Source organism: Scophthalmus maximus, chromosome 7, assembly GCF_022379125.1.
Source record: "Scophthalmus maximus strain ysfricsl-2021 chromosome 7, ASM2237912v1, whole genome shotgun sequence".
NCBI lineage: Eukaryota > Metazoa > Chordata > Actinopteri > Pleuronectiformes > Scophthalmidae > Scophthalmus > Scophthalmus maximus.
The window spans coordinates 20,952,501-20,977,364 of NC_061521.1; the positions used below are offsets into that span (position 1 = coordinate 20,952,501).

Genomic DNA, 24,864 nt, shown 5'->3' on the forward strand with positions numbered 1-24,864 from the left:
TATCTGCGGAGCGAAACCACACAACCTCTCCAAAACACCTTTGGCCACCGTTGCCCTGAGCCCGACCGGGAGTCCACGTCTCTCTCTCTCTCCGCGCCAAAATCAATTCAGCCGAGCAGGTTGTTGGAGGCGTGGCCTTTTCTTGAGCTGGGAGTCGGAGTTCAGCTACGTCAGCAGACGTCAGCAAAGAATGATGCAGGGAGACGACGCTTCTTATAAAAAGGGCTGAGGGGAAAAATGAAAAAATGTTCAAATGTGCTCGACGCAACACAGATTCAACACCACCTCAGCTCATGTGGCCTACATTTACTGTAGAGGTCAGTTTGTCCGTCCGTCCGTGCTTCTGTCCGTCGGTCCGTCTGTGATCATTCTGTTTTTCTCCGAGCAGAACTGGAAAACCATTTGAAAATCTTTTGATTCGCCGTCTCCTGGTGACTCTTTGATTCGCCGTCTCCTGGTGACTCTTTGATTCGCCGTCTCCTGGTGACTCTTTGATTCGCCGTCTCCTGGTGACTCTTTGATTCGTCGTGCTGTAGGGATCTGCAGTTTGATTTCTCGACTAAAATCAAAGATCGGGAGCAGGTCACCAGAAGTTCTCTTCTGTCAGCAGCCAGATTTGTGGTCAGTGCCACCTCGGTCAAAAGTTAATGAAATTTCGTAACCGCAGAACTCTGTTAGTCTCCAGGCAGAGCTCTCCGAATTCTTCAGTTTATAAATATTTACATACGCGCACAGTATTAAATCACGAGAAGTACAAAGCAAAAAAATCAAGATCACTTACGAATTAAACCCAATTTGAATTGAATTTCTTTGTACTTCTGGTATTTACTTACACTGTAAACAACTGCAAACACTGCGACAAGTGAAATAACGTCCATGAGCTCATGGCTGTACGGTATAGGGACAGTCAGTCATTGTCATTGTCATCCCCCTCCCCCCACAGAGTTCGTCATGACGACGTCAACGCAACTTTCCAACAAGACCTTCGCACAATTGAGTTGTCTCAGACGGAGGGCGACGCTGTCGGCTTGCCAGTTAGAAGACAAACATTGGCCTGATGCAGGGAAAATGTGGGCACCATATGATCGTGTAAAAACACGTTATATATATATATATATATATATATATATATATATATATATATCATACGTCCTCAGAAACTTTAAACTCGCGTCTTGTGCGAGAACAATTGCGCACGTCGGTCGCAGAGCCGGGGCTCGACTCTCAGGCCGCGGTCCAGCAGATCTCACTCCTTGTCAGATCTGTTGCCTACTGTCTGCATGTCTGTTGTTTGCGCCTCATCACACTGCCTGGTTTCACTGATGAGAAAGAGGTGAGGAGGCGGCGTGGCCGTGAAATGTGACAGCGTTGCACACATCTGGGTGCGTGACTATGTATCAAGTTATGCAAACAAAATCCTCCATCTGTTCCCGGCAGATGACTTCACCTGGCCCCCCCCGGTGTTAAAAAACTCCATGACATGCACACGTGTCCTGTGCAGTGAGGGATTAGTTTTGTGTGTTACGTATGTGCGCAAATATGAAAGAATAAAAGAATTTCCCACGTGTCCAGAGCGCATCGGCTCAACGGCAGCCCGAGTCCTGAACACCTGGTTGCCAGACGTGGGCAACCTTCTCATGCGATTGACAGACCAAGGGCAACTTGTAGTCCCAGGTTAACCCAAGAGCTGCGACTGTGACCGGGGCGGATTCTCTGCCAAACCTGCCTTCCATTTTTACTACGGAAGACTATTTGGCAAAGTTAATATATTGTTGTTCTGCAAAGACATCGTAAAATTATCCAGGTAAGAATCAACTATTGGTAGGTTGGCATGCACTCACTATACTCGGAGGCGAAAAGTTCTTGTGGCGTACCTCGTGTCACCTGCAGAGGCACTAATTTGGGAAATGACCTTAAGAAACATAAATATCTAGCTCCAAACAGCAGCAAAGAGAGAACAGAAGAGCATGTAGCGACTGAAGAGACAGGAGCTGGTGGAGAAGAAAACTGAGCTAAAAGCATGATTAATATTGGATAATCGCTGGGTGCCCAGAAACATGAATCCAACAGATTGCTTATTTTAGGGTTAGGGTTAGTCATTACCGCTGATGTTTTTTCAGAGATGGCGAATGCTGCAAAAGTTCAGTGTGTGGTGGATGTTATATTGATGCGGATATTCCACACGGCTTCAACTTTTCCGTCTGTCATTTTCTGTATATGTTACCCGCTCACTAGCTTTTGCTGAATTGCTAATGGCAAAGAATGCCAAGGAAACAATGTTTTTACGATTTAAGTGTATTAACGATAAGCAAAACTTCCCCCAGTCGCGACCACATGCTCACGAGTTCCTGTTTAGGATCAATGTTGTGTTTACATCCGGTTGCTCCGCCCCCAAAGCGGGAAAAAAAACCCTGTGGATGCAGCTTTAATTACTTAAAGCTATGTTGTTCCTGATCATCGGCAGACCTACTGATTGACGTGTTAGAAAGACGCACCATGTGTGACTGTGTGTGTTTTCCTGTCTGAGTTCCACTATACATGCGTGCATTTGTTTCCAGGTGAATATGCATGTGTGTGTGTGCGTGTGTGTGCGTGTGTGTGTGTGTGTGTGTGTGTGTGAAGTAGGTCAACAGGGAGTCAAGATCAGAGGATTACAGGGCAGAGAGGCAGAAAACAGGATATGGCAGCACTGGGCTGAGAGGAGCTGAAGGAGCGAAGGCCAGAAGTCACAGACACAGGCCAGGGGGCCGCTGGCAGGAGGTCAGACACGGGGTCAGACGCACACATGTACGATTCATGTCCACACACACACACACACACACACACGTGCACAGAGAGTTCCAAAACTGGACTTTGGTCGCCTGAGCAGCTGTCTCCCTGGTTCTTCTCCCCCAATCCCACGCAGATCGACTATCGAACAGGCGGCACGTCAGTCACACGGGGGTCAACCGCCGGTGAAGCCATCCTTCAGTGGTGCGTTGGCAGATGACCTTGAGGGTAATGGGCGAATGTCAATGATGCTGCCTTAAAACACAACTCAAGGCCGTACGGCAGATTACGGAATTCACACAACATGTTCGAAATGCGCGTTGTTGAAACCATGGGCGCGTATGCTGATCGCAGCCAAGTGGAAAAAAAACTGAAATCATATGCGTTCTCGTCATATTTGGGAATGACAGGTACGCGAAGAAGCAGCAACTGATGAAAGGGAAACAACTATGTTAAACAGCTTGTGAACTCTGAGATATGTGAAACTTGACCCGACTTAAAAAATACCGTTACGCGGTCAGCGAGGGAGCATAGCATGAGTCAACACGTAACTGAAAAGGTGATATAAGCAGGGGCAGTTAGCGAGCGCTCCCGTCAACACATCGTCACTCTGATATCATCTGCCAATGAATACGTAAATATGTTGGTAGACTGAACCTTACTTTTCAAAGTGACTTTAGAAAATGCAAGCAAAGAATGTTGAAAATGAATTTAAACCTCATTGCCCTGAAACATTCATCTCCACGTGCAGGATCTCTTGGGCCTCGTCATTACAAAAGCGCCAAACAAACAGTCCTGTAACTATGGCAACCGGTATCCAAAAAAGGACACAATGGACTGATGGACTCTCGCACAAAGCTTGGCACCGGACTGTGGCCGTTGTGAAAAATGTGAAAACTGGATTAAAGACGGCCTTTTTTCCCGGGGCGGCGGGGGATTCCAGCGGGGCGCTCATGCAGGGTTCAGCACCGCCGGGACACGGCAGGCGGGGAGGGAAGCTGAGCGCGGGCAGCCTTCAGCGGGGGGAAAAAGAATAAATGTTCATGCCACTTTTCATAATCCACATCTCTGAGCTTCTCCCTTGAACCGGTTGAGCTCGGGCCAACCTGCCACATGGCTTGTGGGAATCTTCTTTGCCCCAGATGTAGTCTGCGCAAAGTCCTATTGAATGTGGTCGAGGTTTTTTTTCTTTTTCCTGCCCTCAGAGGATTTTTTTTTCTTCCCCCTCAGCGATGGTGCGAGTGAGTTCACTTCGGGTTACAGCACTACAGCGCAGGCGTCTGCAGAAGTGCAATATGTAAGCCTATACCTGTTTTTGCATGTCCCAGATCGCTCCTTAAATTATAGGCGATGTGTCCCATCGCCTCGCTGATCCCCGTCTTTCATGCCCAGGACGCAGTTTTCTGGCCAAAGTTCATGGCAGTACAGTAGACTTAACACACGAGCGACGCACCGCATGCAACCAGGGCTCCCGTGAGCGCACCCACGCAGAGACGAGCTGCTGACGGGGCCGCCGTCCAAAAAGTGCACGCGGTTGCCACGGCGACCCATCAAATCGCTCCACAGTTGAGGAAAAATTAGGGTTCGCCCTGAAAATGAATGTTGTTCTTCTGGGCGACATCCAGCTTGTATACAGTACAAGTACGTGTACAGTACGCCGTGATTATCTCCTCGTTCATTGGCTCTACAGCTGCACGCCAACGTACAACCTCTGTTTGACAGGCGAAGTGTAATAACTTCGGCCAAACGGAAAACTGTTGATGTTCTGTAATTTTGTTTTTTTCTCAGACCGACACATGCAAGTAAACGTAGAAATGACTCAATGGAATCACCTCCTCTCAGTAAAGTGGAGTGTTTTTCTTAAGAGGTGATAATGGCAACCGTTCCTTTTCCTCTCTTGATAATAAGCTCGGTGAGACGAGCGCGAGAAAACAAAGACATGAGGTCGCAGGTCAGAGCTGATCTCTCTTATTTTTGTTGGATGAGTTCCACTTCAAATGATCACACACACAGTACTGCACCACAAAGCCAAAACTGCAACAGCGAGATACAGTATAATTATTGCATGTGAAAATAATTATTCCATAGAAATTATTAATTTTCTATGAAACAAAACAAGTAAAATGTGTCTCTTGCTTGGTACAGCTAGCTAAAGTAAGAGAAAACTAGCTAGTGACATTTAATGTCTAGCCTCAGCTGAAGCTAAAATTACATCGATTTTTCTATTACATAGATGTTTCCCTAGCTTCAATTTGTAGTCGGGAAAAATATAGATATTGACGTGCGTTAGTTAAATGGTGAAAAAAAAACTCTAGCTATAATCCCGCTAAATCTGATGCAGCTAGCTTAACAGATCAACAATGATATCACTACTTTTGACCCTTGTAAAATTTTGAATATTATTTTGCCTGTATGGAAAATGTATGTACAGTAAAATAATCTACAATAAAAATGAAGGTCTCTATCTCTTAATGACTTTAATATGGACGTGTTAATTGATGGTAAATCAAGTTAAACCTCCCACTTAGCATCTAAAAGAGTCTAGTTATACTCCCACTAAAGCTAATGCAACTAGCTTAATCAATTATAGGCTATCTCTACTTTTGAGCCTTGTATCATTTTGGTTCTATGGGAACTTTATGTACAGTAAAATAATCCACAATAAAAATGAAGGTCTCTATCTCTTAATGACTTTAATATGGACGTGTTAATTAAAAGGTAAATCAAGCTAAACCTCCCACTTAGCGTCTAAAAGACTAAAGGAACTGTTGACGTTAGCGCCGAGAGATGAGGAGATCACGACCCACATCGTGACCATTTTATCACGATACCCACGGATGAACCCTTTTTCTTCAGATCAGGTAGTGCGTGCACAACGTGAACATCGTGGAAGCCAAATGCCTCGAGTTGTGAAATGAATTACAGACATTTGGCAGCGAGCGCATCTTTCCAATTACACTCACGACGAAGAGGGAATCACGTCAGAGTGCAGCTATTCTGCTGAGCCATGACCTCACTCGAGGAGAGGCCTTGTACGGTGTCGTGTCATGTCCGCCTTTCTCTTCTTGTCCTGATGAGGCTCCACAGACTATGAAATAATAACTGTGATCCGAGGGGCCCCCTGGCACACTCGGGTTATTTCGTTGTGCCTGGATAGAACCACGGGGCGAGGCTTTAAAACAAGCACGTTTGGCACGACACAATCATGTTCCGTCTTCACAATGGAGACGATGGGTTCAGAATAAACTGATTCAAATGAATCAAATCAACTTTTAGTAATCTTTTTGTCGTATCGTGATGCGTGCCTGAGAGCGAAATGCTTTCCAGATGGTGGACAAATAACTCGAAAAGCACAAAGAGTTTCGAGAGATTTGCTAGGATTGTGATCACGGCTCCGAGTCATCCTGAAATACTTCTTTGAGGGGTCGAATGATTCGATCTTTCGAAATACTATAACAGAGGTCCACAGTCCGGTGACCTTTACTGCCCTGCAAAAAAAGAAGAGAAAGGTGACAACAAAAGTCACGAAGATGACCAAAATGGTTTGAAGTTTGATTTGTCTTGCCTTTTCTTTAACAGCCCATGTGCCACCGTGTTTTTAAAGTTCCAGTTATTAAACCTCTCCTCTGAAAAAAATGACCTACTTTAGATCCAGATTCTTTAGCCAAATATAGACCGATATCCAAACGTCCCCCGTCATTTCTGAGATCCTTGAGACGGCCGTGGCGGAGGAATTTTGTGATCATTTTACATGGGAATGGATTGTTTTGAGGAAATCAGGATTCAAAGTACATCGTAGCACAGAAACCGAAGACTCTCTCCGGCTTCATCTCGATCACAGTATTCTATCACTGGGATTGAAGGAACCACGCTGGGGGTTTGTTTCAAACAAGCTCCTCCGTGCACACAGAGGTTACAGTCGTTTGGTTTTACAGGGTTCTGTGGAAGGGGGAGATTGAATTTCAGTCATGTCTTTTTCTTCAATCCCCTCGGCAATCAAAGGGTCTACATTACTGTGACCTCACTCTGGTTTGCCGAGAGGTCTTGGGATTCTTGTGGCGATGAAACTTGAGTGTCTGTTCAATCCCGATTGCCGCTGCTGATCATATTATAACTACCATTTCCTGCTCTCAGAGGTTTGTTAAACGTTGCTATCATGTAGCCCCAGGTAATCCTCTCAAACTTACAGTGTATTTATCAGCGATAGATGTGGAGGGGAAGCACTTAGTTCCTGACTCAAAGAGGGAGTCCAAAGAGTCAAACACAAAGTCTGCGACTTCTGTCTCTCTCGTCCACATAAGCGTCTGTGATGGAATCAGCACAGCGCACTGGGCCTGAGTGTAAATGAATTAGATACCGTTTTGAATGTCTTGTCAGGGAGCAACAAAGCAGCGCGAACGGCAGAACAAAAGCAGTTTTGTTCTCTCAGAGGACACGGGATTCAATCACCTTGTCCTTCTTTGATAAGACTTGTGTTTTAAAAAAAACACGTCGCACTCAAATCCAATACATGCATGTGTGTGTGTGTGTGTGTGTGTGTGTGTGTGTGTGTGTGTGTGTGTGTGTGTGTGTGTGTGTGTGTGTGTGTGTGTGTGTGTGTGTGTGTGTGTGTGTGTGTGTGTGTGTGTGTGTGTGTGTGTGTGTGTGTGTGTGTGTGTGTGTGTGTGTGTGTGTGTGTGTGTGTGTGTGTGTGTGTGTGTGTGTGTGTGTGTGTGTTGGTGAACTTTCCGCGCGTGCAGACATTTCAGTGCCGAGTCCACACTAAACACAAAGCCGCGTGTTCGGGGGCGGAGAGGTGGGGACGGGCCCGCGGAGATGAGCTCCCCGTTCTCCCCGGTCTTTGTGTCGCGGCCGTACGCTACAAGCGCTCTTTGTGCCCGCCGGCCGATCACATGTCACAATATTTGAACAGCTGCACACGATAGTTGTGTGTTTGCTCTTTCCCCGTCGACGCGGGGAGCAGAGGTCGAGTTCGACAAGATGGATGGTGAGAATTTGGAGAGCACAGGGAGAAGTAAAGAATTAGATGGTTAGAGGTTTTCATAATCCACAGGAGTTTGGGTTATCTGAAAATTTCCCCCGAGTGTTTAATTGGAGAAAAAAAGTCAATTTGTGGCTATTTGACAACACACCAGTGTTGGAAACCGTGTTGGGAAATTCATCGACAGCTCCGTTCCTTCTGTCACTTGTCACTTGGGCCATTTGCTCAAACCCGTCAATGGAGCTGAGAACGTGACACATTCTCCATTTGTGTGATCTCACCAGTACAATGAATACCTCATATTCCTTTTTATTTCAAAGTACACTTTAAATACGAGGGTAACTGGCTCTGTGAGTCTGCGTGGTTATGTAGACGCGCAGCACAGAGGGATCAGAAAGTAATTACAGGTACTGATGCTGGCACAATCAAGTATCTCAGTGTTGTTCAACTGAATAATTTGTCTCTAGTAAAGGTGACAGCTATTCACAAAGTTTTTTATGAAGTGTTAAGAGCTAAAATACGTTAAAATACTGTGTAGGAATATTTGTCTGGAAGCTACAAGACTCCGCGTCCTGCAGCAACAGTGATTATTGAGAATAATGGACAAGTGTGTTTTTACAGCATGTGCAGTACTCAGGGACTGGTTGTGCATGAAAGTCACAGGTGTCACAGGTGTGTGTGTGTGTGTGTGTGTGTGTGTGTGTGTGTGTCTGTGTGTCTGTGTGTGTGTGTGTGTGTGTGTGTGTGTGTGTCCGTCCACAGAGGAGCATTTGGTTTCTGTCCTTGGGCGCTGTTTGTGCACACACTCCGACTGTGAACGCTGCAGAGCACGAGCGTCATGGCCACTTTGTATCACGTTCAGGACTCGACTGAAACCGTGACCTCAGCCCGTTGTGGAATTACCGAGTCAACATCTGCCCGTGTGAGTCGCAGTTTAAAAGCGAAGTAACAGCACAGCCTGGATCTGTTTTCACCTTTTTTTAAGTCAAGGTCAGGTTGGGGGTCACACACACATTTCAGCTGTGATGCAGAATGAGCTTGTGTCGCTGCCTTGTGTGACACACTCGGGTCTTCGATCACGCACAGACAAAGTCCTGCCGCGGAACCTCCCGGCGTGGATCTCTGTGCCGTACATGTGCGGTGATTTTGCGTTGAGCTTTGAGGTCAATGTGTTGACTGCAGCTAAGCGCTGCATTGTCTCGGGGGCGGTGTTGAAAAGGGCTTCGCTCTGCATTGTGTTTCGTGAATGCTGATTACAATTCGCGGATCGGACTGGTGAGTACACGGCAGCGTCGCAGTTGCTCTGGGAGGAGAGAGGAGAGGGATGGAGTGCGTGGAACAGAGGGCCGAAGAGGGAGAGAGAGAGCAGATTGCAGTTTTAAATTCTGGTCTGGTCGCGGGGGTTAGTATTTGGAATGATAAGGGGGACGGTTGAACCACGCTCTCTTTGGCAAGTGTGGAGGAGGTAACACCGATTACACTTAACAGCGTAGCTGGCAAAACGCTACAGAAGTGCCCACATGTGAGTGGGGAAGGACTACACGTCCTTCTAAGGCAGTCGGACGAAGCTCGCTAAGTGTGATTCCATTGTGCAGGTGTTTGTATTCGGCGCCGAGGTTTTGCCAACGTCTTTTTAGTTTTGGTTCTGTAGAGCAGTGACTCTCAACCTGGGGCCGCCGGCCCCACTGGGGTCGCAAGATGAGTTCTGGAGGTCGCCAGGTTGTGGGAAAAAAAATTAATAAATGGACAGGGAATTCTTTTTACATTAAATTGTATCTCTACCAGTGACAAGATCTGCTTTAGAATAGATTTTATTGTGAGAGCCAAAGTCCATTTGCCCACCAGTTAATGTTACCAACCCTGTAAACTCCTTGAATTGCTCGCTGGTAATGTCATCATCATTGTCTGAGCTTCGGTCTGGACCTAAAGTTTAAACAAAAATTGATCAAGGACACTATATGTCAAATAGAAAATATAATGTCTACACATGCTTTTACATTTTTTCACTAAACAGAACACTGAACTTTACTGACACTGATTTTATGCCTGCAAATAAACTTGCAGATTGACCTTTATGTGTCTGATTAATGTATATATATATACACATATATATATATATATATATATATATAGAGAGATATATTCAGATATATTCTCTGTGCAGCCTTGTATTCCTGCAGCAGCGACTCTGTAGAGACGAGACAAATGTGCAGCGTTTAGGTGCAGGAAATATCTTTTCCTCGTGATCATAATATAATATGAGTTTCCTTTAGGGAAACCATGTGAGCTCGGGCTCAAAGAGTTGAGAGTTACTGTTACACAACTCGTCCAATTACATGTCTAAACCAAATTCTAATAAGGTTACTCTGCAGCGTGTGACTGAAAAGATCCTCTCTTACACAGCGATGAGATTTTCTTTCAAGCCATCATGAGGTGGGGGTATTTTTTTCACCGTAGTTGGAGGAAATGAACATAACCATCAAATAAAAATAAAATTTAATTCCTGGATGGAGTTTAACCTTGTGGTACATTGTAATTCAACTTATTAAACAATCTAATGCCATGGATTTAGTCGCATTTACCAATTTTCTATGCTCTGCAGAGGCTTGATTTCACTCTGCCAGCATATTAACTTCAGTACAACAGGCTTGATGACTGATCATGTTGAGATTACTACCTGTAGATGGGAAATCAGTATGAGTGATAGAGGAATTTGGCATTCTTCATCCATTGGAGTGGGTGCATACATGATAACACACAGACTGTTAAGATTAAACACAGAACTGAACTGGAAGTTATAGTTTGTCTCAGTGTTTCAGACAATAGACGCCAAAACTTTTCTGCTAATTTTGAATTTGTTAAGCAATAAATCTTTTTTTGTTTTGTTGTCATTTCCGACCAAGCCACATGTGCTTTCCTTCCCACAAAGAAATCTGACATACTTGGCTATGTCTTCAAATTCTCACATTGGCCAGAACGGGAAGAAAAACTCTGGTTGCTACGGTAACTGATCATGTTTAAAGCCGGCGGTCTGAAGCATCCTGGCAGTCGGGGACTGGTTAGTTAAGGTGAGTCCCTGGAGATCTGTAGTCATGAAAACTGGCTTAGATTTTCATAAAGGCACACGCACACACACACACACACGCACACACACACACTCACACACTCACACACACACACACACACACACACACACACACACAAAGCAAACCCGTCTGACTCGGTGTTGGATCGCTGATGGGCATATCTCCGTGTTCCTCGTGTTGATTTAGCATTGATTTATTAAAATAGCAAATGGGAGTGCTGCTCCATTATGTCACACGAGTAAGATCAAGCTGCTGCTTTGCATTCTACAGTATGTGCCGCATGATTGTACAGCTACAGACAGAAGGCAATCCGAAATGGAGGCCACTAGAGGCTGTCCTGCTTTTATTAAAAGACAGGAACAGATATTGAATTATTAAATTAGTGTGTGTGCATCCTTGTCTCTCAGCTGCACTGTTCCAACTGTCTGTTTTTCTCCAGGTGCAACACTTACGCTTTCAATTTTGAGTCTCTGACATTTCCGTCTCCAAACCCAAAGTAAAGCAGATTAGGGGGATTCAATTTGTGCACTGACAACAAGTCCCCATAATTAAACTGTTCGCACGGTTCCGTCGATTCAGGGACACAGATTTTGGACCAAAGCGTTGCTGCTAAATCTTTCAGCCATCCCGGCGGTTTGGGAGGATGACGGCAACGCCCGTTGGTCCGGCTGCTGGTTTGTTGCATCACCACCCTGGTCCAGACTGAACACACATGCCCTCACGTTTCCTCGAGTACCACCTGCAGAGAAAACGTGTGGTTTTGAGTCAAAATGTCTTTTTTTTTGTCTTTGGTTGGATTGATCATGAACTTTGTGCTCCCTTCCCTCCTTTTGGTAACCCCTTAACTTTGGTAACCCCTTAACCGATAGCCAATCCAATTTAGACACGTTCAGCAGGTTACCCTCTAACCCCTAAACACCCACGGTCACAGCCGTACTTAGCTCGGGAGCGTCTGCATGTCGCTGTGGATCAGGACGGGGCGGGGGACACAGGGGTCGCAGCCGTGACCCTTTAACCCTTCTGACTTCCAGTAAAGGTTGGATTTATCGCCTCACTATTCCCAGCAGCAGCTCGCGGACACACTAAATGGCCGTCAGTGTGTGAGAAATGGACCCAGTGTAGCCGCACCCTGACCACTGCTGCTGTTTCAGTCCTCACACAGCTCCGGTCTGAGGTCTCCGACAGACACGCAGTCAAATTTAGACCGGCGCAGAACTGACCACAGCCAGACCTCCTGAAATCTGGCCTCACTGTCCGCCTTCTCTCACTCCTCCTCTCACTCTGGTTGATGTGTCTTTTATGTTTTCTTGACTCCTCTGTTGGACCCCCATCGCCCCACGGCCCTCTTCACCTCTCCCCTCTACCTGTCACTTTGCCGGATTCGTGTAACCTGAAATACTGATGTGTCTACTGGCAAGACCCTTTTTTCAGTATCACTCGTTTGGCCTGAGAGGGTTCATATTGCTGGATGTAAGCAATGACTCTTAGTATCATCTCTCTGTTTCTGAACATTTGTCAGGGCTAGTCATTGATTGAGGACTGTATGTATAAGCGATCGAGTCCCAGACAGTTTGCAGTTGTTACAGCGCAAGATAGTCACCTTGCATCATCCCCTTAATCTTGTGAGGCCTGTGTCCTACACTAATCTGGCTCAGCAGCAAGGAAACGGGGTAATCACGTAATTGGCAAGTTTACCTGATCAATTAGATGAATACCAACATCAAACGGGGCGTTCTTTGGTCACGTATTAACGTTTACATCTTAATCCGATGGTTTTTATTTATGTCTATAGTACAAGAGGGCCAATATTGAAACGTTATTATTTGGACTGGTTTGGGTTTCATAAATCATTAGTCTATCGTCACTGTTCTATGATTATTTCTAATCTTAAATTATGCGGCATGGCTCTGTGGACTGTCAGTCAATCCCCCCCTTTTTTTTGGCAAACGAAAATTTACTTCTGGCTGGACTGCCCCTTGAATTTTTGTGCAGACATTCAGGAAATGTCCCTCCGCCTCGGCAGAACCTTGTGTTTAGTGCTAATTAGCAGATGTTAGTGTTTATTAGTGAGATTGTTTGATTTATATGTAACATATGTTGAATTGTTTTACCATCAGAATAAAGTCTCAACACCATGTGGGATCACTTCAAGGAGGGATATTTGCTGGTGCTCCACAGTAGTCCTCCTCCTCCTCCTCCCCCTCCTCCTCCGCAGCCCCGGTGCTCACTGGCCCGTAACGGTTTCCCGATGGCAGGCGGTGAACATGATGGCATTAGCCATTAGTATCACGGCCTCTCATCATCTCCTCCACCTCTTCATGGCCACAGACGAAGAGACAGGGGACTGAGATCACACATTTAGGGGCCCCGAATTTCCCCATTGTGGGACGAATAGAGGTATATCTCACCTTATGGAAGTGGGGAGAAGACAGTTCCCGCCTCACTGTAGGATATTCACCGACATGACAGCCTCTCTGTGTCTGGAATGTATTAACCGTGGTCTATGAGCTGTCGAGTTTTGTCAGTGCTGTCGCCGCCAAACCTGCTTTACTCTGTTATAACTGAGACCTGCTGTACATGCGCTGTTATTGCACGCGCTGCAATTTTAGGTGATTGTCTTTCTTACAAATCTGTCAATGTCATCAAGACTATCTAGAAAATCAAGACAGTGCCGGACAATATTTCTTCGGCAAAGATGAAGCTTACTATGATTTTGGACGAGAAGGTACAAAAGCACTGGGGGAGCAACTTGTGGCCTCCGAAAGTCTGACACCGTTTAATCCTTTAGCGGATTTTGTTGAGTGATGAATATCTTTATATCCGCGCCGGGTCAGCTGGGTGTAGAGAGAAACAAATGTCTTAGGAGACAATGGTGCATGTTTTATTAATAAAGCTCACTGCCCGGTTTTAGCAATAGAAGAAAAATGGCCGCGAAATGCATATCTCCGGTTTATGGCCTTTGGAGCTTGACATTTGAGCTACGTTTGATATTGATGTAGACAGTGTTATACCTGTTTAAGATTCAGCTTTGGAATATGCACTATATCCAGTACATGTGAAAGAAAGAGCTTTTTGGCGTTTTGTTCATTTTAATCCCATGAACAGCATGTTTTGTTTTAATTTCATGCAAAAATGTGTTTAAAAAAAACATTTAAAGACATTCACTGAGACGTAGGTCAGAAGTTAGGTGTGTAATCTCCAACTCTAGTCTGTATAAATTACTGTGTGTTTTGAATGTAATCCAACACCCAAAGATAACAGGTGTCTGGGTTTTTGTTCGCGCCCCAAATGTCAGCATCTATTTCTGTCCTTCAGAAAACGAAGGCTGCGGACGCACAAAGATTTGAACTCTTAGAAAGATGAATTCAGAAAGTCTCTTGCCAACTTTGAGACCTTTGTCTCCTCCGGATTGGTGAAACATATTTGCCTCTCTCTCTGGCAGACGTGGACCGATCCGGGGCTGTTGCACAACAAGCCCGGCCCAGGATTACTCATGTCATCGTTGGGGGAATGCGCGTGAAATTCACACAGACCTACTTGCCTCCTAAAAAAAGGCTGTAAAACACCCAAGCTTTCTCTCTGAAATCTTTTATTGCCCCGGCGAAAACAGGAAAACATTTTTCCCCCCCCTGTCACTCAACAGCTTCATCAAATGCAGCTCTGCTCTCACAGCCGCTGTTCTCGCGCCAAAATGTTCTCCTCAGCTTCCGAGGGGCTGTAAAATGATGACAGCTTCTCCTTATGCAATCACTTGAGTTGTTCAACACATGCCCGCGATTCTTTACTCGATTTAGTTTCTCCCATCACTGCTTAGTTTACACATGAAACCCTATGAGCGAGAGCTGGAGCAGCCAATCTGCATCTGTGACGTACTTGTCGGCGTCCGAACGCTCAGTAGTTTTTTCCGTTTACTGTAAATGTCAGCCCCTGTATTATTACTGCGTGTTGAACGGCAGCAGTTATGCTTCCGTCTGGCTTTCGGTGGAGCTATAAATAGCCCCCTTGTAGCCCCTGTAGGAGAGGTGGAAATCTGGTAGGCCAGCAGGTCAAGCTGCCACATATGGGTGCTCTCATATGTCTTGTAACACTTGTATTATTTTTCTAAATCCATGGCCCCGGCAGTTTGGAGCGCTGGGGCACACATTGGGGGGGGGACAGCTGAGCCCAGAGCCAGAGAAGCGAGCCTGACATCTCAGATCTGAAGTCCTATAAGTCCGTCAGCGTGTCACTAAGTCAGTCAGTCAGCCCAGTCGAATCACCCTTGAGCGTCTAATAGCTCCACTTCAGCTCAGCCCCACCTTAAAGGAGACGCCCATTGTGTCTGCGTCTGTGTCTGTGTGCGCCTGCAGGCGGCCTGATCTCAGAGGATCCCTCCCATTTGTCGTGACATCACGACCCCCCCCCCCCCGCCCCATCCCCTCTCCCTCCTCACTCGAATGCGTCTGGCCAATCGGCACCCGGGGAGATCCGGTCACGTGAGAAAATCCCCCTGGTCTGGGTTACCATGACGACGAGCACTGGTCCAGGCAGCATCTTGCCGTGGTGAGAAAAGAGGAGGGGAAGAAGGCGGGAGGAGAGGCAGAAAAGAGACGGCTGGGGGAAAGGGGAGGGAGGAAAACAGAAGAGAACAAATCCCAGCCGGAGGAATACCTTTTTTTTGGATCATCAGCTTCTGTCTGTCAGCCGTCTGCACCTACAGTACAGTAAGTACGCTGCCTTTATTCTCCTGCTTCATCAGCTCCATCACGGGCGAATGAGTGGGGATTTGGTGCAGTCCATTGCCATCTATCATTGATAATGTGATGTGGCAGATGTCTTTGAAGATTTCTGGGATGACATCACGTATAGTTCCTTTGTTATGTTGAGAATGCGAGCAGCCTGCCTCACCTTGGGCAGACAACCCCTTGTGTTCACGCTTCCGCTGGCCTCCATTGATCCTCAATGAATGGCTGATGACAAAACTCGGCGGCGAACAGAGGCGTGGCGGGAACCTAGGTGCCCAGTACAATTAGAGGTGGTTTCATAATGTGATGGTGTATTATAATGCGGCAGCAAGCCATTCTGCTCCTCACTCTTAATCTCAGTCATTGCGAGTCTTTCAGGTCTGTCTTCCTTTCTCTCTCTCTCTCTCTCTCTCATTTTCAAACAAGCTGACACGGTTGACATCCTGTGTCCCCTTGTGGTTTGTTTAATTAGCAAATCCGTCCAATCCAACTAGGGCAGCTTGTTCTGACTAGAGACCTCATATGTGGATAGTCCTCGTGGTGGTGGAGGAAGCAGTGTGTTTTTTTCCTGGCCGCAAATCCACGCAGTCAATTAAAAAAAAAATTTTGCGCCTCCAACGCACCAAATATTTTGAATTAAAAAACAATTATGTAGCTACAATGCACTGACACAGGTGTGCAGCAGTACAGACACCAGTTCACTGTGTGACAGGAAGTGAGAAGTTCAACAGTTTGTTTTTACACCGCCCTTAGAGAAATCATCACATAACCCTCGCAATAGTCAAACGTGGGGCTTCAATAATGGTTTGAGGCAAAAGAGAACTTCAACACGTAGCCACTGCTGTATCATCTACAATATGAATAACAATCAGCATCTGGCATTTTATTGCACCTTGGTCTGCTTGCTCGAGACCGAGATACCAACTCTGAACAAAAACATATTTTCCAATTTGCAGATAGCTGTTAGTGGCAGAATGGTTTGTCCATCCAGCACACAGCAGTGGAAGGTCTCAGCATAGTGTTATACTCATTAAAATACAGATAGGAGCCTATTTCTACAATAAAAGTGCATAAACTCAATCTCACGCAGTCACATTTTGAGATTGCACTGTTCCAGCTGCTAGCTGTGGCCCTTCAGAAGCAGCAGTGACTTTGATAACTGAGGGGGTTTCACTAAAGGCCTGCATGTCGTTGACCTTTCTTTGATTCACCCAGGACACTTAGAATAATCGTTACAGCTTTTAATAGGTTCTTTGGATTGGCAGCCCGGATTTGCCTGGGTCACTGACACAAAGGCTACGATATGTTCCTGTAACATGAGGAGAAGTCTTGACTTGTGTTGTGATTGAGACTCGGTGAGCGGTGCATCAGTGATGCATTTTTTTTTTCTGTCTGTGGGAAGCAGGCAAAGACTCACCATTCTGTTTTCCATGTGGTGTCTTGCCATTTTCAAAAGCGATTGTTTGAAACGTATAATTTTCCCCAAGTTGTAATCTTAAGTGATTTTTTTTCCACCAAGGCAAGCCTCCTTCTAAAAGAACCGGCGCAATCCATGTCTGTGCTTTGATAGAAAACAAACAAAGTGGGTTATGGAATTTAGTGGGAATTGCATTTTTCTTGAATCCATACGGGGGAGGAGAAGAAGACAATAGCAGACAGACACAGACTCAGAGAAATTACAATGTATTACTTGAGGACACGCAACCAATTACAGGAATTCTGCTTTTCTTCCATGCTTATACTTATTTTACTGTAATCGACTTGACAATACTTTTTGATTTTTTTTTTTTTACAGTGTATCAATAAGCCTCCTTTAGGGGCATCCGTTTGTTTGACACCCACCCTCATTAAACGTCTCTTTTCAAGTGAAGCCTGTATTTGCAGTCTGAACCGACATGTACATCGGAATCCTCCAACTGTACAAGACTCTCACTGCAATTCAGCCATCGTGTAAAAACACGCCCGCCTCTCCCTGTTGTGTAAATCAGTCCGATGTTACTGACACCACGTGAAGGCAGCAGCGCTGCTGCGTCACGTTGGGAAAGAACCAATCGGATTAAACTGAGTTAGCAGACGCAGGTTCACTGAAGGGAGGGGTGGGGGGGGGGCGGACCAAAGGAACTCAGATACCTGCTAACATTGCACTATTTTTTATCTAAAATATGACTGTGCAATTATGCTGTACTGTCGTGTTGGCGTAAGCTAATGTGGAATTAATAAGTTAACAATGTTTCCGGTATCGTGTCGTTATTTATAAACTTGTCCTCTCTCGCCTCCCCCCCCCTCCGTGTCGACTCAATGGTTTGGACCGATCCGTCTCTGTCAGTTTCAAGTTGCGCCTTCTCGCTCCGCCGCGAGGCTCCAGCTGCCCCCGCCCCGCTCCGGCTGCCCCCGCCCCGCTCCGGCCCTGATACGAGCACTGCCCCGCTGGCTGGATAATAGAGCGGTACTGCTGGATTTTTTTTTTCTCTGCGGGGGAAAAAAATCTTGGTCTTACAGACCGACATGGACTCATACACGAGCGGATTATAAACCACGCCGGAATTCGAAAAGGTGAGCGGCGATTGTTGTGTCCCCACCCGGGCGGTTTGACTTGACTTGACACACGGTGTGTATTTTCAACGTTACCCGGGACTGCGCCTCTTCGCACGTTCGGGAATGTCCCGGTCCGCCGGTTCTACCAGAGCCACTCGCGATTCCCCCTCCACCGTACCGGGCCATTGAAACAGTTACATGTGCATAGTGTGCTTGCCAGTCAAGCGGGGTCGTCTGCCGAGCCCCCGTCGATGAGGCGCGTTTGTCTGGTGGAGGATCGGAGGAGACGAGCCTGTTGGAATGCGGTGGACGGTGGCAACGTTGCCTCCTGATCGATGCCACTGAAAGTTCCTCACGATCAACAGAAATCCTATTGGTCGATTGTCATCGTGAAATGTGCACGGTGCACGTGGTCTTTCTTCCCCTTCCCCTTTAGCAACACAGGTACAACATGTACCTGATGTCACTCCTCGGGGGGAGAATTCACCTTTTGCCATGCTCAGTCAGTGTTTCATATTTCTGCAACTCTTTTGACAAAGTAATTTTTTTTATGTTCAACAAATATGTCTTGAGTGATGGTACAGACAAAGACAAATTGTCCCAGTGTTGTGTTAGGATCCGCTAATGTGCAACAGATGCCCTCCAGCCGCTCTTTATCCATTTTGATGAATTGTCTCCTGCGACCGTGACAGTTTTCTATTTTGCCACTGGGGAATCTCCTCCTTTCTGATGTCTTTATTGTAGAGGACATGTTGTCACGTCAGATGTATGAGGCACATGTTTCAAAGACAAAGTAGTGATCTTGCTGCTTGAAAAAGTCTGAGGGGTTGCATTCCTGTTTTGACTGGCTGCACATTGACCTCAACAATAATAACAAAACCATATTTACCGCCCAGCTGACCCAGATGGGGCCATACATCAGCACCCAGCGACAAGAGTCAGTCTGTGGATAAATGGAGCGGTAAGGTCCTGACCTGACTTCTATCCGACTCGAAGTCGAGTGATGGATCATTTGTTGTATTGATCAGTGTCAATGACATGGCATTTCAGCCACCTCCTTTTTTTTCAGGGCTGGGGCAACTCCAGTAATGCCCGACTTTGGACGTCTCCTCCTCTGAGGTCACAGGGTGCTGCTGCGCAGGCAGACGTTAATTGGGATGTACTGCCTCCGTTAAGCTGCGTGTGTTATTATAACTCGCAGTTTCCCTCAAAGAGATCAGGATGTGGAGCCGAGGAGGAGGAGGAGGATGTTTGCTTGGCGGCAGATGCAGCATGGTTAAGAACTGAAGCAGCAGTTCGGGGCTTTCTGGAGAGGAGCTGGCCGGACCTGTTGTCTGCAGCATCCTCTGTGACATTTGTTAACATTAGAGTTGTTGGAGTCTATTGAAACTACCTTCTCTCTACTTGATATACCTTTCCAAAACTCACATTACTTTTAATTTCCATCCTTGAGCAAACCAAAAACTACAATATGATCCCCGTCTCCTGTCCCATCAGAATTCTGAACTTGATTAAGTGAAAAGTAATATATTGTGTAGTATATAGTAGCATAAGGTTTAAATAATATGGTGAAATATACCCTGAGAAGGTAGAAATGTTGTGGGCAATGTTGCAAATTAGAAGACTGATTTATGGCAGTGTTAGATCCTGTCCAAACACTGGATGCTTGGATTTATTCTTCATTCAGAGACATGTTTTTATATCGGCCCATGTTCAGTACACACCCCTGTGTTTCTGGAGACGGGCTATGTTACTGAGGCAAAGAGGACTTGTGCACAGCCATAAATGCCCTGAAACTGCCCAGTACGATGAGTCAAACTCAGCATAGAGACAGATCTGACGATTGGCACGTTCTCTCGACATACACTTGCATCCTGAGAGGCGGTGTGGGTGTGCAGAGGGATAGGGCGAGGCTGAGTCACCGTGACCTCTCCCTCACTGTCACTCAGCGGGACAGAGTGAGTTCCTGTCTGTCTCCGACTGACCCACCCGCGACACTACATGGATTTGGAAATGGAGCCATGGCAAAGGATAGAGGGAAGGAGGACAGAGGAAAGGAAGTCTTCTATAGGCAGCTCTCTGCTGTGTCGTAAAAACGGATGGATGTGAACCAACTGTCCGATTGTACTCAGACGCCTGGTTCTGTGGTTGACTCAGAACCCTGTTGGACCCTGGTGCTGTCAAACCAACATGCGCATTTGATCTGGTCTAGTCTGCAGTGTGTCCTTAAAAGGAGCAATGTCTACTTGCAACCATTAGACGTTTCTGTTTTGCAGCAGTCACTCACCATACGGACTTCGGTGTCCTGAAGGACAATTACCATGTTACTCTTTCAACTGTGTCTTCTACTGAATGAGGTCATGGTGAACGTGCGCCCGAGTGCTGAGTCAGACAGACATTGTAAAAGCAAACAGCCTGGTAGGAGCCATTAAGATATCATTAAGGTTATCTAGAAGCTCTGGAGTGTAAACTCTATACCTACGCCTTCCCTTTTCCTAAGGTTTTGAGGAGCCGCAAATGGAGTTGGTTGATGAAATCTACCACCGTCCTCCCTCCTCACCTACAGATAAAGATTTCAACTCAGGACCATAGCATAGTGCAGATCAGATTTGGAGGATTTACAGCAAAGCCACTGGTTGAAGTTGTGCTTGTGACTGAAAAAGCACACTGATTAGATTGGTGTACTGGTGTGTGTACCCAGTCCATGTGCTTTGGTGATTTCTCACAGCTCCGTCTGGATTAAAGACTTACTCTCTTGGCTGTTTCTTCCACCTTGTAGGTCAGATGTAGGTCAGTAAGACAAATACATTCCGGAGACTGTTTACATTTTGCCAGTCTGCTGCCCAGTGATACGATAGCAGAGCTGTGCACTCGTACTTTTCCCTTGGTGTGGCATGAATGGCATTGATAACATTCAAAAACACGGTCGGACAGAAGGGCTGTTTTTACGATGTTAGTCAAAGAGTTTTTACAACGGTGTCGTAGCAAAGCGAAACTCTTATGCTGGGAGACTCATAAATCCTATTCTGCATGTGATATGTCTCATGTCTCATATAATGTCCATCAGAGATCCAGTGAACAGTTGGCCAGATTTTTTTCTTCAGCTAATTTTCCTGCTAACTGGAGCTTTATTGTTGTAAATGTCAGTCTTTTTAAGCAGACAGGGACCTTTCATTATGTGGAAAATGTTTCCGTATATTTGTTTATTACCAGTTGAGTAATTACTGTCCAATGTGAAAGTAGTCACTTAAAGTGAAGAATTATCAACCCGTTTGCAGTTTTCCTCAGTTCAGCCGAGGTTTAAGTTCTATACTTAGCTCATTGTTTGCACTTCATTCCCCACAAATAGCCGTCATCACCATCATTTTCAGTTTAAACAAAACAAAAGTCTGATAAACTAAGTGTACTTCCCGGTACAAATCACAAATCAGGAGCAATTAACACACGGCCAGAGCTAATGTTTGATCCTTGGTGTGCAGAATGTGTTAATAGGAAAACTCTGTGCTAACCTGTTAGCCACTTTGTTTATGCTAGTATTTCCGGCTTTACTGGACATTTGATAAAGTTCAAATTAACGCTCAAATTTTTTGGTACTTTAGCTTGGTAGCGTCTGTTTCTTGCTCAACTCCCAGCCAATGACGTTGCTAGCTGTAGCAGTGCGGTGCTACCAGTACTGGTAGCACCTAAAAGTTGTCGAGAGAACATTAATCTTTAATTTCATCTGAAATTTTTCCGGCAAGTCATTTCGACATTTTGCATTCATTGCATAGTTACAGTCGAGATAACGACAGGAAACATGGTGAGAAATCATAGGGGCGGTGTTGCAGTTACAGGCGGAGGCGTCTTAGCTACCAAGACGCTAGGTCAGTCCTGGCTAAGCTACCAAAGCCATACTGAACCCATACCTAAATGTAGCCAAGTCCAACCTAATACTTTATCATATTGTAATCATTTCTAGGCATACAGTGGGGTCTTAAGTATTAGACCGCTTTTCCATCCACTTGAATCGGAAAGTGCTTCAATTTAAAAACCATAACCATTCAGTTTTGCAAATGTGGGGGCTGCTTACGAATACCATCATAATTCAAACATAACCTCTGCTCTCATACTTTGTGTTTGTCTTTGTGCACAGTGCTGACACTGATGCTTAGTGGGTGCTGAATAACACGGAGCTCAGCTTTATTTTTCTGGTCCTCACTGCAACTTATTGTCAACAGCTGTTTGTTTAATATAACTCCATACACTTAGGGAATTATGTACATATTTCTCCAAGGTTTAAGCCGTTACTTTGTAAACCATAAACCAGGATCCACAAAATGTTCGTTAACCATGTCGTTGTTCTCCGTTTGCACCCAGGGGTGTTAACAAGCACCAGGCTGGCGTGGCCTGATAGCCGTATACTGTAACCAGTCAGCTCTTATTCTGACACAGCATTATATTCTCAAACCTACACAACAGCTTGCCCTTTTCAGCCATCAGGCTCCAGGAAGCGTCCAGCAGCTGCTCAGCCTATAGCTGCTAACGTTTCGCCGGGCCCTTTCAGTCCGGTAAACCGTTCATGCCTCTTGAGACCACATCATATTTCACAGTCGCTCTCAGGTTGTGTTGTTCAAGAGCCCAGGGCCTTGTTATCTGCCCATCTGGACAAGAGACAGATTCTTCTCCGGCAGGCCCGATGGAGAAAGGAGCCCAGTAAATGTTCTTTCCCAGAAGAAAGTGAACAATTCTCCAACAGCCTTGTCTCTCCTGTTCTCTTATATCATTAGGGTGGGGCTGCAGAGGTGTCTGTGGGTTGCCAGCACCAGGCCCTTCTAGTCTTATCACTGTGATATTAGTGTGAAAGTTAATTGAAGGGCTTGTGTTTGTGCCGCCACGAGGCCATACCTGCTAAATCATACTTCAGACAGATGCTTAGCTGATGCCCGTGGTAAAGCAGACACCAACTTTATAACCATAAGGTGAAAACTTACCCCTTTTTGTTAATGTTAAATTCAACACTGTGGTAAATACGCTTGTTTTCTTTCTAAGAATGAGATGAGAAGATTTCTACTGGCCTCTGTGCAGCTACTGTACACTGGTACTAAACCTCTGACAAAGTATATCTCCACAAACATACTATTGGGCAAACTGTGCGTAACCTTGAGGAGGAGGAATACATGCCTGTATTTGTATTCTAGGGTGAGGGATGTTCACTATAATTGTTTAACCCATTAATTGTTTAACCATTAGTTGGAACTCCTGTATTTTCTGTTTACTCACCCCTCCTTTCTCACTGCACCTCATTCCTGTTCATTCACTGAAACACGACTTGGCACTTTCAGTTTTCATCCAGCCTTTAAAGGTGAGCCATGCTGCACCTGCCAAACACTCAATCTGACGACCACCTGCACTTTGTAATATGTGACGGGGATTAAAGTGTAATTTGGTAGGACTCATGGCGCCGTGCGGGTGTTCGGTTACCTACGAACTTGATGAGCCCGCAGCTCTGCACAGATAACACAGGAATGCCGACCGTCCTCTGGTTGTCGGTGGACTGTTAGTGGAACAAGGGAGATTTTTAAATGATTGAGCAATGTCAGGTTTTGGAAGAAGTCATCTCACGTCAACGTCTGCTTTGTGTGCATCGTATGTGGGCAATCTAGACTTCTTGATGAGTTTGACTTGAGTATTGTGGAAGGAACCTCTTTTGGATATTTCTTAGCTTTCGCAACTGACGATACAGGTATGACTTATTCATTTTTCAACAAAAAGGTAACTTCTCAATTCAAGTCAGTGAAACGAAGCCGTAATGCCACTGTGCAAACAAGAGATTTTCTTACTAACTGAATGGAAGCCAACACTGGATAATGAGCTTTAGTAGTATGCACTGACCGGCTAAACCTCATACCATGCAGGGCAGGTCCTTGGCCCAGCTGATATTTGTTTACCTGCAGTCCACAGTCCTCAGTTTACAGTCATCCTATTAGGTATCCTGGTCTTCACTCTGGCGTTGTGCTCAGTGCTAATGTGAGATACTTTCTAGTGCGACTGGGTTCTCTGGGGATGTGAGTTTGCTTGCAGCTGCTTCGAGCTGTCATAAATCCCAATTTGAGGACGTCTAAGGCCTGGAGAAAGGTCAAAGCAACTGCGGGTCTCTCGACAGAGGTGCTATAGCTCCTCGGTCTCGGTGCAGAGAGCGAACTACTGGTGCAGCTCATTCTGCCGACCTCGCAATCCCCCCAAACGTCCCGCAACTTGTTTACCAACTGTTTACCCCAGCTGCGCCCACGCACCGAGATTAGAGGAACTAGCGTGGAAGTGGACAGGATTATGCCTTGTGCTGGCTGCGTGTCACCGTTGCATGTCCCCATCCCATCACGGCATTGGGAAGCAGCCCCTTTGGATTCTATGGTGCAGTCAGATGATATTGATCATACAATTATTTCAAATGGGGCACCGATGTTGGCAAATCTGGAAAGAATAAATCCCAAAATGTTAAAACAACCAAGTTTCCATGTCAACCCGGTTGACTCTGCCTGGAAATTGTTGTTTTGTTTCTGTAGTGCTCATTTTGGATTAACATTTAGCATCAGAATATAGAAGCTTTTGTTCTCCTTCTGATTCTATTCTATCTCACAAAAAATAGATGTCAAAATTAAAGATGATAATTCTCCTCTATTATAAAAGCTATTCATCATATCAAAACCACAATTCGAACCCTCCCAAGTCAGTCCACGTTGGCGGGGAATCCCACAAGAGAGCGGGGGCTGAGACTGTGAACATGGTGAGT

At 45.7% G+C, this 24,864-nt stretch overlaps 1 protein-coding gene across 29 annotated transcripts in view; it reads left to right on the forward strand.

Annotated features, from left to right (window-relative positions):
* Positions 1-24,864, forward strand: part of mical3a (microtubule associated monooxygenase, calponin and LIM domain containing 3a) — a 79,501-nt gene that overhangs the window by 2,866 nt on the left and 51,771 nt on the right. For 11 of the 29 annotated variants that reach the window (XM_035642032.2, XM_035642033.2, XM_035642034.2 and 8 more), the window contains exon 1: positions 17,943-18,113. The exons of 1 other annotated variant lie outside the window; for it this stretch is intronic. The gene's annotated coding sequence lies outside the window, so the exon portion shown is untranslated. Of the gene's footprint in view, positions 1-15,278; positions 15,540-17,941; positions 18,114-24,864 lie in introns of those variants that run through there. 17 more of the 29 variants (XM_035642019.2, XM_035642027.2, XM_035642024.2 and 14 more) reach the window with 6 other exon arrangements.